The sequence below is a fragment of the Zea mays genome, chromosome 5, assembly GCF_902167145.1.
Source record: "Zea mays cultivar B73 chromosome 5, Zm-B73-REFERENCE-NAM-5.0, whole genome shotgun sequence".
NCBI lineage: Eukaryota > Viridiplantae > Streptophyta > Magnoliopsida > Poales > Poaceae > Zea > Zea mays.
The window spans coordinates 119,960,825-119,973,614 of record NC_050100.1 but is presented as its reverse complement, the minus strand read 5'-3'; positions in this window follow the sequence as shown (position 1 = coordinate 119,973,614).

Below are 12,790 nucleotides of genomic sequence, written 5' to 3'. Positions count from 1 at the left end.
CCCTTAAGTGTATGAGCATAAGTTCAGTCGAGCGTAATTTGAAGATTATAAGTCCAAATGAGCTTAAACGAGGACAAGAAGTGCAACTTTGTGAAAAATGATAAAACTAGGAGGTTTGTACCTTTAAATATGTTATACACACCTATTAAAATGTTTCTAGCGCACTTTGGTTTGATCTCTAACTCATTTTCTTGAGGAAGGTGCTTTTGGACTTAGTTTGAGCCAAAATAGAAAATTCTGATGAAAAGACAAGGAACATGTGAGTTCTCTTGACTTAGTTCAATTAATTATACTCTAACAATGTTTGTCTAAGTCACAGGGAAGCCTCCAAGATCAGTCAAAACGACATGCTCAAAACAGCCAAATATGGGATGATCTAGGACTCTAGATGGTCCGGTGGTCCACCCGATCGAGTTACAAGAGAGCCCCTCCAGAAGTCCTCAAGGCTTGGGGCATCAGACCTAGGGTTCGGTGCACCAGACCCCGCCTCCATACAAACTGCTTATTTCAGAATTTTATTTATAAAATTCATCGGACCACTAGTGCGCGCGGTCCGGTGGTGCACTGAACCTTGTAGTAACGGCTACTTCGGGTGCACAACGACCACTTCAACAGAATACATGACGGTCCGATGGTGAACCAGACCGATCCAGTGCTAGCCTGTTTTGGAAGTCTCTAGTCAAGATCCTGGAGGACCCGTCCCTGTTCCTGGTCCGGCGGTGCACAAGACCGGTCAAGTGCGCCATTGCGTAGAGTAGTTTTTGGAGGCAAGTTCAACGACTATGTGGAAGATTGGGGCTATAAATAGACCCACATTTCAACCTCCACTATAAACCAAGCATACCAAGAGCAAGTACTTCACTCATACGTATTTATGAGACATACTGAAGCGATCCGAGCACTCATTCTAGTGAGACAGTGCTATACTATAGTTGTGCGTTCGTGTTGTGGCTTTGTGGTGTTGTTCTTTTGCTCTTATGTGGGTTCTTATTCTCCCTCTTGCTATTCTAGAGTTGTAACTCTCATCAAACTGTGTACGGCTACAAGAGACTCCAAGTTGTGGAGATCCTTGCGATGGGAAAAGTATATGGAAGGCCATGGGCTCAAGTTGATCATTGGATAACTTGAGAGGGGTCCAGGGCAACCCTCATCCGTTGGGACACCACAACATAGAGTAGGCAAACATTTGAGGCTTGACCGAACCACAGAATAAATCGCCTTATCTCTTGTGATTGAATTTTTTTGCGATTTGCTCTTCCTCTCTATTCTCTAGTTCTTGACTTGTAATATTGTTCAAGTTAATTCCACAACCTTTTGAGAGCTATCAAGTGCAAGAACATGTCCTCTATCTCACTCTAACTTGATCTCTTTTTGCTCTAACACTCATTTTGGATCAAGTTTTTGTCTAAAGTTGTGATTTTTAGGCATCAACTATTCACCCTCTCTAGGTGACTATCAATTGGTATCGGAGCCCAACACTTCTTGTTGAGCCTAACCGCTCAAAGTGATGTGGGGACAAGATCCTAAAAGGAAGGGGAAGGTGGTTGACAACCACACCGAGAAGGGCAAGACACCTTTGTCGGACAAGACAAAAGATGAGAAGCTTGTCGACTCAAAGAAGGATGGCAAGAAGAAGTGAATCAAGAAGATCATCTACTATGAGACAGACTCTTTTACATCGCCATCCTCTTCAACCAGCGAATAATCTTCCTCCAAACGTCATGACGAAAACCAGTTAAATCTAAAGTCAATCGTACTCCATTTAATTACTCTCAAATTTCTCACAATTCCAATGCCTAATTGCTTTCTATACCTCTTGGAAAACCTCCCCACTTTGATGCTGAGGAGTTACTCTTGGTGGATGAAAGGATCATGATGCCCAAGAGGGGGGGGGTGAATTTGGCTTTTCTAAAAATCAACAACTATTAAACCCTAAGCAAGAGCCCAACTTCACCCAACTACTAGCAATAAGAGACTACTACTAGAAAGACAACAATACTAAGACATTGCTTCAACTACTTGCTAAACAAATAAACAAGGTAAAATGCTTGAATTAAATGCGGAATGTAAAGCAAGGTTTAGAAGACTCCTCCAATTTTTCCCGGTGTATCAAAGAGTCGGCACTCTTCCCTAGTCCTCGTTGGAGCACCAGCGCAAGGGTATCGCTGCCCCTTGGTCCTCGCAAGAACCAAGTGCTCACTATGAGATGATCCTTTGCCACTTCGGCGCAGTGGATCCCTCACGACCGCTTACAATCTCGAGCCGGGTCACCAACAAATCCTCCATGGTGATCACCGTGCTCCCAATGCCACCAAGCCGTCTAGGTGATGTCGATCACCAAGAGTAACAACCCATAGACATTCACTTGACCAAGAGAATCCTAATGCATGCAGTGTGTGCTCTAGGTGGCTCTCACTTGCACTAATGAGGTCCTAATGTGGGATTAAGATTTTCTAATCACCTCACTATGCTTTGTGGTGCTTGCAATGCTCTAGCAATGTATGGTCATCAATGTGGGCAGCAATACATTCAATATGGTGGGTGGAGGGGGTATAAATAGCCCCACCCACCAAACTAGCTGTTACCAGGGTTTGCTGCGCATGGGCGCACCGAACAGTCCGGTGCGCCACCGGTGCGCCAATGGTCGATTCCAACAGCTAGTTCTGACACCTAGCCGTTGGGCTAATGGAACACCGGACAGTGAACATTTCGTGTCTGGTGTGGTAGCTAAAATTCATTCTCCCAACTCGATGCCCTCTGGTTTTTCTCGGGGACGAAGCTCTGCCCCCAGGCCTGACTGGCCCCACTATCAGGGGCGCACCAGACAGTTCGGTACACACCGGGCAGTCCGGTGCCCCTAAGACAGAAACCCTATCTTCTTTTTCATTCTGTTTTTCGAATCCATTTTCGTTCTAACTCGTGAGTGTGTTATAGAGTGACACCTAGCACTAGATGTGAGTGTGAATATGCACCAACACTACACTAGAATTCTCTTGGTCAAACTACTCATCCACAACCCCTCTTTATAGTACGGCTAAAATAAAATAGAAGACCTAGCACTATACCGAGTGTCCACAACTCCTTCGACACTCAGAATACGAAGATCTTCATCTTTTGATTCGTTGTTTTAGCTGTCGCTTCAAGTTCTCATTTCAGGGATTGTTTTCACCGTTGTTGTACAACTTCCTGTAATGCGACCTAACTTACCATTGGCTCTGCAAAACACACGTTAGTCACATATAATATTATGTTGTCATTAATCACTAAAACCAACCAGGGGCCTAGATGCTTTCAATCCCCCCTTTTTTTGTGACTGATGACAACCCTACAAGAGTGTGAGAGTAGTTTGTTTGTTTTTCTGTCAATAGAGAAGATGGTTAGTTATACTCAATAATTTTGACAGAAAGATGTGTGTAAAAGAATAATAAGTATAGGCGCATACACGACGTAAGTTTCTTGTTCATATAAGAATGAAATGAAATCGATGAACATGAACTGAATGACTGGTGATAACATCTTAGGTGAAAACACAATACACACACAATCAATAATAAACATCGAGGGCATATCATAGAGTTTGTGAGATAAGTGTCATACAAAAGTGGAGCTAGTACAGAGAGTATCAAGCAAATATATTACATCAAAATACAAAAGCCACTCTCAACTAACTCTCTAGCTCCCCCTAGCTCTCACAACTCTCATATCTCTCCCTGTTTGGCGTCAAACACCAAAAGAGTTACCCGAACCTACACACCAGAGGAGGAAGGAGGAGGCGAGGGCACACCCGATCGCGGTTGAGGCAGAAGCACAAACGCAAGCTGAGGATCAGAGTCAGTCTCGGATCCAGGATCTACAGTAGAAGCTGGAGCTGGTATTGACTCTGACAGAGGCTGCGATGTAGGATCCGCCGGAGGTGCAGTCACGGACACCGCCACAGCATCAGTGGTAACAGCAGGGCGCTAGTGGCACTGGCGGCTGAGCACTGAGGGTTCCGACGACCGGCGACGAGAAGTCCAAAGTGATCGGCCGGAGCGGAGAAGGACCAAAAGGAGGAAGCGGGGGTCCTGCCTGAAGAGCTGGTACAATAGCTGCCTGAAGAGCTGGAGGAGGGGCAGACTGAACTGGTGAAAGGGAAATGTGCCCTTTGGCCATTTCTATAATGTTTTGGTGATTAAATGCCCAACATGATTGATTAAGTTCTTATGTGATAAATAAAAAGAGAAATACAAATCATATTACAAGGTATGTTTCCAGACTTAGTACATTGTTTTTTAATACTAATGTGTTTGTCTACGTGCTAGAAATAGTGACAAAAGAAGGAGAAAATAAATGGGAAAGAGTTGGCTGTGTGCAGCCAACTCCAGCTCAGCCTAGCACACCTGACTGTCCGGTGGTGCACCGGACAGTGTCCGATGCCCCAGGCTAGCCGACGGTGAACCAGCTGCTCTCGGGAATCGACGGAGTTATACGGCTATAAATCACCGGACTGTCCGGTGAGTCATCCGCGACGAACTCGTCGGTCTTGGGAAATGAAAAGGCGACGTGGCTAAAATTCACCGGACTGTCCGGTGGTGCACCGAACTGTCCGGTGAGGCAACAACACTCGCGACCAACGGTCTGCTGCGTAATCTGCGGGTGACGCGTGTCTCGCTCCAACGGTTGGTTGGGCACACCGGACTGTCCGGTGTGCACCGGACAGTGTCCGATGCGCCAACGGGCCCGGAGAAGCAACGGTCGGCTGCGACCAATATGGAAGGAGATCGCGCACCGGACATGAACAGTGGCTGTCCGGTGGTGCACCGGACTGTACGGTGCACCACTCGACAGAAGGCAAGAAATGCCTTCCAAATTGATCTCCAACGACTCCTAGCTGCCTTGGGGCTATAAAAGGGACCCCTAGGCGCATGGAGGAGAACACTAAGCTTACAAGAAACATCCTAAGGCACCTAGACTCTGCATTCACACAATCGGATCATAGTTCTTGAGATTTGAGCACTTTCGAGTTGTAAACTCCTCGCGCTGTGTTTGTGTGCTCACTTCTTCACTTGTGTGCGTGGTTGTGCTGCGTATTTGAGTCTTGTGTGTGTTGCTCTCCTCCCTTACTTCTGTGTTTCTTTTGTGATCATCATTGTAAGGGTGAGAGGCTCCAAATTGTGGAGATTCCTTGCAAACGGGAGAAAGACTATAAGAAAGAAAGTCATGGTATTCAAGTGGATCATTGGATCGCTTGAAAGGGGTTGAGTGCAACCTTCGTCCATTGGGACGCCACAATGTGGAAGTAGGCAAGTGTTACTTGGTCGAACCATGGGATAAAAATCGTGTGTCTCGTGTGTTGCTTTTTGTGATTGGTTTGTTCGCACGAGCGTGTTCCATAGCCACTTGATTTAACTAACACCTTAATAATCAAGTCTGTGGCTATTTAGTGTTTGATTTTACAGGATCACCTATTCACCCCCTCTAGGTGTTCTCAATTGGTATCAGAGCCATACTCTTCATTTAAAGGACTAACCGCCCGAAGAGATGGATCCTAAGGGAAAGGGGATGGTGGTCAACGACAAGGAAAAGGAGTCCATCTTCAACGAGCCAAGAGACGACAAGCCCACTGACTCAGGCTCGAGTCACAAGAAGAGGGACGGGAAGAAGAAGAGACGCATCAAGAAAATCATCTACTACGACAGCGATGCCTCTTCCTCTTCACCAAGGGACGACAATGACTCCTCGTCCAAGAAAAAGACGGTCAATCAAAATTATTCTTTTGATTACTCTCGCATGCCCTATAATTCAAATGCGCATTTACTATCAATTCCCCTTGGAAAGCCTCCACACTTTGACGGAGAAGACTAGCTGTTTTGGAGTCATAAAATACGTAGTCATTTATTCTCTCTCCATCCTAGCATATGGGAAATCGTAGAAAATGGGATGCATTTTGATAGTACCGATAATCCTGTGATTATTAATGAGCAAATCCATAAAAATGCCCAAGCTACTACTGTTTTGTTAGCATCTCTTTGCAGAGACGAATATAATAAAGTGAGTGGCTTGGACAATGCCAAACAAATCTGGGATACCCTCAAGATATCACATGAGGGAAATGATGCCACTATGATCACAAAAATGAAACTAGTGGAAGGCGAGCTGGGGAGGTTTGCGATGATCAGGGGAGAGGAGCCAACTCAGACCTACAACAGGCTTAAGACCCTGGTCAACAAGATCCGAAGATATGGAAGCACAAGATGGACAGATCATGTTGTCGTCCGACTCATGCTAAGGTCATTTACTATAATTGACCCCCATCTTGTCAATCTTATTCGTGAAAACCCCAGGTACACCAAGATGACTCCCGAGGAGATCCTCGGAAAATTTGTGAGCAGGCACATGATGGTGAAGGAGGCACGATACGCGGATGATGCGCTAAATGGTCCACTGCCCATCTACGAGCCGCAGCCCATTGCCCTCAAAGCAACGAGCAACAGGGAGACACTACCGATCAAGGTAGCACAAGTGGAGGTTGCCGGGCTCAACGAGGACGAAATGGCGCTCATCATCAAGCGCTTCAAAACTGCCTTGAAAGGACGCAAGGAATACCCCAACAAGAATAAAACAATGGGAAAGCGCTCCTGCTTCAAATGCGGTAAGACTGGTCATTTCATAGTACAGTGCCCCGATAATGATAATGACTAGGGACAAGAAAAGCACGGGAAGAGGGAGAAGAAGAAGAACTACAAGAACGCAAAGGGCGAGGCACACCTTAGAAAAGAATGGGACTCTGACTGCTCTTCATCCGACTCCGACGATGAAGGACTGGCTGCCTCGGCCTTCAACAAGTCTTCACTCTTCCCAAACGAACGTCATACATGTCTTATGGCTAAGGAGAAGAAGGTATGTATTCGAGATACTCCTAAGTACACTTCTTCTAGTGACGAGGAATCTTCTGATGATGAAGTAGATTACTCTGAATTGTTTAAGGGTTTAGATAGAGCTAAGGTAGAGAAAATTAATGAATTAATTGATGATCTAAATGAAAAGGATAGACTACTAGAAAAGCAAGAGGACATTTTATATGAGGAACATGACAAGTTTGTTAGTGCTCAAAAATCCCTTGCTTTAGAAATTAAAAGAAATGAAATGCTATCCTCTGAGTTGTCTGCTTGCCATGAATCTGTCTCTAGTTTAAAGAATTTAAATAATGAATTAAATGCTAAGCTAGAGGAAGTTAATAAAGCTAGTTCATGTGTAGAGCATATTGTTATTTGTAATAGATGTAAGGATTTTGATGTTGATGCCTGTAACGAACATCTTGCTTCTATTACCAAATTAAATAATGAGGTGGCATGTCTTAATGCTCAACTTAAGACTTGCAAGGTTGATTTTGATAAATTGAAATTTGCTAGAGATGCCTACACTATCGGTAGACACCCTTCAATTAAGGATGGACTTGGTTTTCGAAAGGAAACCAAGAACTTAACAAGCCAAAGGACTCCCGTTCTCAACAAGGAGAAAGGGAAAGCTCCTATGACGAGTAGTCCTCAAGGGAACCATGCTTTTATTTATGATAAGAAAATTGCTAGCCGTTCTCATTATAATAAGAGTGTTGGGGACTTGTTCTCAAATGCTATAAGTTAAGAACAAGGCAACATAGAAAAATGTTAATCGTTAAAGTCATTCGTCCTTCGAAGCATTATTCCCCTCAGGATATAATGATTTTCGGACGAAGGTTATGAAGGGTATACCTTCATAAATACAATGATGGAGGATGAATTATAAGGAATATGAAGAATAACATAGAAAATCGCATATTATTATTATGTAGAAACAACAATAACATCGAATTACAAAGATACCTTCAGCTTTAAGGAGATGAAAGTACAAGCGTGACGCAAAAGCGATTGTCAGATCAGCGTGAACAGTACGGGGGTACTGTTCACCTATTTATAGGCACAGCACACAGCCTATACAAAATTACATTTATGCCCTTTACATTTGATAATAATTCTATAGTAATCTATCGAGGTCTGAGTAGCCTTTTCATCTTTAAGTCGGTTTCATTTTTTGCCACCACGCCGAAGCTTTCCTACTCACACCTTCGGCGCTGTATCAATCTTCGTATTATTCTGATCTGCTGCGATTCCGACTTGAGTCCGAAGATACCTGCTCACACATTATACTCCAGAAATACTGTTAAATCCTGTTTTTGAGGACCTTCGTAAGCCGAAGGCCCCCAACAGTAGCCCCTCGCAATATTAATTTGTTTAAAATAATAAATTTAGATTGCGACATGGACGAAGGCTTTACGCCGAAGGTCCGAAAAAACACCTTCCCTTTGCTAGAATAGCAACATTCACTGACAAGCGGGGCCTTTCAATTTCCAACGCACTGGGCGTATAAATACTGTCATACCGCAAACTCATTTGGCACGCTCTCTTGCCATCTGCTCCTGCTCACTCGATTTTTAGCTTTTGTGCACTGAGATTTGCTCAGCTTTTAGTTTTGAAGCTTCGGATTTGAAAACAGTTTTTTAGTGTTTCCGAAGATGTCTGAAGATAAGAAGGCTACTGCTGAGATGAAGTTGAGTCTCGACGAAGAGAAGAACTTGGGATTTCTTATAGCGATGTCGAAGACCAATACAGAAAAAATCACTAAGGAGATTCTAGAAGGTTTGTCTGAAGACACTGGTGACAGCAACAGTTATGATGTGGACAGTGGTGGTGAAGACTCCGAAGATCGCCCTTGGCGATCAAGCCATGCGGTTTTCGGCAAATCAACTATCAAAGAAAATCATCTTGTCAACATGAGGGGAAGGTATTTCCGGGATCTGTCCATTGTGAGGGCCGACGAAGGGGAAAGGACTTGTCCACACCCTGAAGAGAATGAAGTCGTAGTGTACCGGAGCTTTTTAAAAGCTGGACTACGATTTCCCCTGAGCGAGTTTGTCGTGGAGGTGCTGAAAATATTCGAAGTCTATCTTCATCAACTTACCCCCGAGGCGATCATAACGCTGAATATCTTCGTGTGGGCCGTGAGAAGCCAAGGTCTGAAGCCTGATGCAAAAAGTTTCTGCAATATACACGAATTATCATACGAAACAAAACCTTGGGGTAAGGAACAGTATCACAATAATTTTGGCTGCTACAGTTTCGTTTCTCGGCCCGGGTCAAGCTGTCCCGTGCCAACCTTTCGGAAGAGATGGCCCGGCGACTGGATGACAGAATGGTTTTATGTGAGGAATGACCTGTCAGTACGAGAAGATATCAAAGGTATAATTATGCGCCCCATTTGGCAAAGCTTCGGCCTTCGGAGGCCGAAGGTTGAAATGAATGAAGCTGCCGAAGAATGCCAGAGAGCCTTCGGCGTTATCTGTTCTTTTATTGGAACGAGAGATTTAGTACAAGAGCATATTGCCTTCAGGGTATGGCCGCTTGCAGAGAAATGGGAAATGCCGCAAGAAACCATAAAAGAGGCCGACGAAAGTGGACTTATCAGGTTGAAGTACACTTTTAAGTTTGGAGATAAATTCGTTGAGCTAGATGATGACTGGTTAAAAAGCATTGAAAATTTAAGTGATGAACTGCTTGGGGCTTATTCGAAGGCCGAAGATACTGCACTGTCAGCAGCCTTCGGAGGCCGAAAAAAGAAGAGGCTGAATCGGGTGTTTGATGCAATCGGGTTCGTCTACCCTGACTATCGTTATCCCATTCGAGGGCAAAAAAGAAAAAACACAACCTTTGCGAAAGAAGAAGCTGCAACTGCTCCTAGCGAGCCAGAACCGAAAAGAAAGAGGATAAAGGTCCTCACACATCGGCCGCGCTATATTGAACCAGCTTCGGTGCCTGAGTTTACCGGGGAAACTTCTTCGGTCACCGAAGCTGAAAAACCAACCGAGCCAACCTTGCTGCCAGAAGTCGCAGAAACGGCCGAAGCGCCAACGAGGATAGAATTGGAAGAACCGAAGATTTTGTTACCAGAAACGAAAGAGAAAGCCGAAGCGCCGTCCACAGAAAAAATGGAAGAAGTGAAAGAAGCAACTGAGGGATCAAAAACATCAAAAGTTTTGAGTCCTGCAACAAATATTGAATCAATAAAAAACCAAAAGGGCCCAGCTGTGACCCCAAAAAGGAAAAGAATGGTCACTGTGCTAGATGTTCTAGAGACAATTGAGTCTTCGAACACAACTCCGAAGAAAACTACTGAAACATCCGTAACAGAAACTAAAGTCTTCGACGCCGAAGCTCCAAGGCAACAGGCTGAGACCGAAACTGGGCCTTCAAAGCCCACGAAAGAAGAAAAAATGTCAGAGCCAATTCCTGTTGAAGAAATCAGTGCTGTTGCCCCCGAAGCATCCCCTGCGGTCCCTGAATATATTGTTCGACATGCTTCGGGAAAAAAGTTGTCTGAAAAAGAAAAACAAGAGGCCCAGTTTTATGCCCAGAAACTAAAATATCAAAAGGGGGCGTTGATATTCAACGGCAGCGGAGAAGAAGACTTCTTGTACTGTCTCCCGGACAGCAAGGAGATTTCTGTCTGCCGGGAGATGAGCAAGAGCTTCGGATTCCCAACTCTAGAAGACGGACTCTCGGTGCTGTCGAAAGACGAGTTGGCCGACAGCTTGGCGTACAATAGTTTAAAGGTACAAAATTTGAGACCTTCGTATTTTTGTTGAAATCAAAATTTTCTGTTTGCTTAAATGTGTTGACGCACACACATTTGTCTCTGCAGGGCCTTATACTTAGCAATGCCCTCAGGGCGCAAAAAGATGCCGAGGACGAAGGATGCGCTATAGCCCTGAGCAACCTTCGTTCCGAAGTAATCGAGCTGAGGAACGAAGGTCTCGAAAAAGATAAAATTTTACACTCATTGATAAATAGGATAAAAGAAGACGAAGCTACTTTCAAAAGTCAAGCTGAAGCTCAGAAACTTGAAATCGAGGATCTTCGAAGACAATTGGCCAAAGCCAAAGAGGAACGTATGCTTGAAGAAACGAGACGAGAAATAAGCGACCAATGGGCAAATCATTTAGAGGGAACTGTTGAAGAGCTTCGCTCATCCAAGAAGAGATGTTATAACAAATCTATGGATTGTGTTAAGAAGTTGAAAACTAGCTTCGCCAGTGTTGGCGCATTTTCAAGTGAAGAAAACTTTACGAGAGGCAACCCCGAAGGCCCCATTGAATGGATTAGCCACGAAGCTGAGGCCTTCGAAGAAATTTTAAACAGCCGCGGAGATATATGTGCTTTTTCGGGTGCCAGGGGAATTGCCACCATTCTGGAGAAAAAGGGCTGTGAGCATGTAAAGATTTTGGCGCAATCCGAAGCCACCCTGCTCTCCGAAGATACAAAGGATCCTTCAGCCGAAGCTAGCATGGTTGGTGGAAAATTTTTCACCGATATCTGGGACAACAATGGCCGAGAAATGGCACGAGAAATTATCCAAAGAAGCGAAAAAGGGATCCACGAAGCTAGAAAAATAGCAGAAGCTCCTGAGAAAAGCGCAGGGTCCGAAGGACAGATAGGTATTAACTGATGGTTTTTATTGTGTTGTAACTTTTGATTTTAAACTTCGCTCGCAATCTGTAATAGCAATGTAGTCGTATCCTGTCCTCCCTCAGATCCTACTGAAGCGTCTTCGGGCCCTCAGCCTAAAGATGACGATGAAATTAAAAAGATGGCTGAAGATATCATGGATCAAGTTGTCGACCGACTTCTGAACGAAGCTGCAGAAGTAGTTTTGAGAGAAGATTAAGCATTATTGTAAAAACTTCTGAAATGTAATATGTGTAACATTTTGTAACCCTGAATGTAATATACCTGTTTTTACTGCTCAATTCTTTACGATGCATGAAATTTTACTTACATACCGTTTTTGAGTCTTTGACGAAAAAACACCTTCCCTTCTTTTCATGCTTCGTGAAGAAGAATTTCTATTTGTCACAACAATATCCATAGTATTCTGATGAATAACATCCAAGCTTCATGAAAATATTTTCCGAAGCTGCACTTCCGAAGATCAATAGTGTATTTCTTTGTAACTTGGCATGATTTTCCCCCTTTTTCGAAACATTCTTCGAAGGTCGATATTATGGCCCCCTTTTGTGCTATATGCAGCATGATGTATGATGCTTATGTTATGCGAAATGATGCGATGATGTTATGTTATGCAAAATGATGTTTATTCCGAAGATACAGGCACATCCTGCGATAAATCACATAGTCTTTTTGAATCAGTATTGACTTTTTGCTATAAGCCTCCCTTAGGAGCTTCTTCGCCTTTTACTTCAGCGGAATCAGCGTTTATTTTTCGCTGTAAGCCTCCCTTAGGAGCTTCTTCGCCTTTTACTTTCAGCGGTATTCGCGTTGACTTTTCGCGCTTCGCCTTTTACTTAGGCGGTATCAGCGTTGACTTTTCGCTGTATGCTCTGCATTCCTTTTGGAACGAATTTGGAGCAGAAAACTTACACTGCGCTCCCTTTGGAACGGCTTTTTGTGACTTCGGCAAACTTACTCTGCGTTCCTTAGAACGACTTCTTGTTACTTCGAAGAATTATCGATAATTTGAAGGTCCTCTTTGTTAGCGCAAATCTTTAAACTTCAACAACTTAAGCCTGTGAAGAAAATATATTTTCTTTGTGGGAATCAACGAAATTATTTACATGAAACCTAAACAATGTCCTTTATTACACAGAAAATAAAACTGAATGAAAAAGATTGCTATTAAGGTAGGATATTTGTTAATAGATGTGCTTTGACTCTGGCACAGTGTTGTTGACTGTGCGAGCTTCGGACTGTTCTCTGAAGTC